Below are 867 nucleotides of genomic sequence, written 5' to 3'. Positions count from 1 at the left end.
CTACAGTAAAAAACACCCAAAAACATTCAAATACCTGGAAGCAAAATAGCATATCATTACTGGTAAACAATTAATGGGTTACCAATGAGATCAAGAAAGAAATAAAAAAAACTTCCTAGCCGAAACCGGTTTGGCTCAGTGGATAGAGCGTCAGCCTGCGGACTGAAGGGTCCCAGGTTCGATTCCGGTCAAGGGCATGTACCTGGGTTGCGGGCACATCCCCAGTGGGAGATGTGCAGGAGGCAGCTGATCGATGTTTCTCTCTCATCGATGTTTCTAGCTCTCTATCTCTCTCCCTTCCTCTCTGTAAAAAATCAATAAAAAAATATTTAAGAAAAAAAAATTCCTAGAAACAAATGAGCACACAACAACCTCAAATCTCTGGGACACAGCAAAAGCAGTCCTGGGAGGGAAGTTCATAGCACTACAGGCCTACCTCAAAAAACAAGAAAAAATGATAGTAAATCATCTAACTCTACAACTCAAAGAATTAGAAAGAGAACAATAAGAAAAGCCCAGAGTAAGTAGAAGGAAGGAAATAAAGATTACAGCAGAAATAAATGACAGAGACTTAAAAAAATACAAATATAATAAATGAAACCAAGAGCTGGTTTTTTGAAAGGATAAACAAGATTGATGAACCATTAGCCACGCTCATCAAGAGTGACTCATCGGCTGCCGCGAACAACCACTTCAAAAATACAACTAAAAGGCGGAATGGACATCATCCAGAACCACAGGAAGGCTGGCTGAGTGGAAATTCTACAACTAGGAGGAAAGAGAAAAACACTGAGACTCAGAGGAGGAGCAGTGCGGAAGTGAGATACTAAGGTGCGGAGTACATGCGGGCTGGCGGCTGAGGGGGGG

The sequence above is a fragment of the Myotis davidii genome, unplaced genomic scaffold (assembly GCF_000327345.1).
Source record: "Myotis davidii unplaced genomic scaffold, ASM32734v1 scaffold479, whole genome shotgun sequence".
NCBI lineage: Eukaryota > Metazoa > Chordata > Mammalia > Chiroptera > Vespertilionidae > Myotis > Myotis davidii.
The sequence above is the reverse complement of the archived record's forward strand: the minus strand, read 5'-3'. Positions refer to the sequence as shown.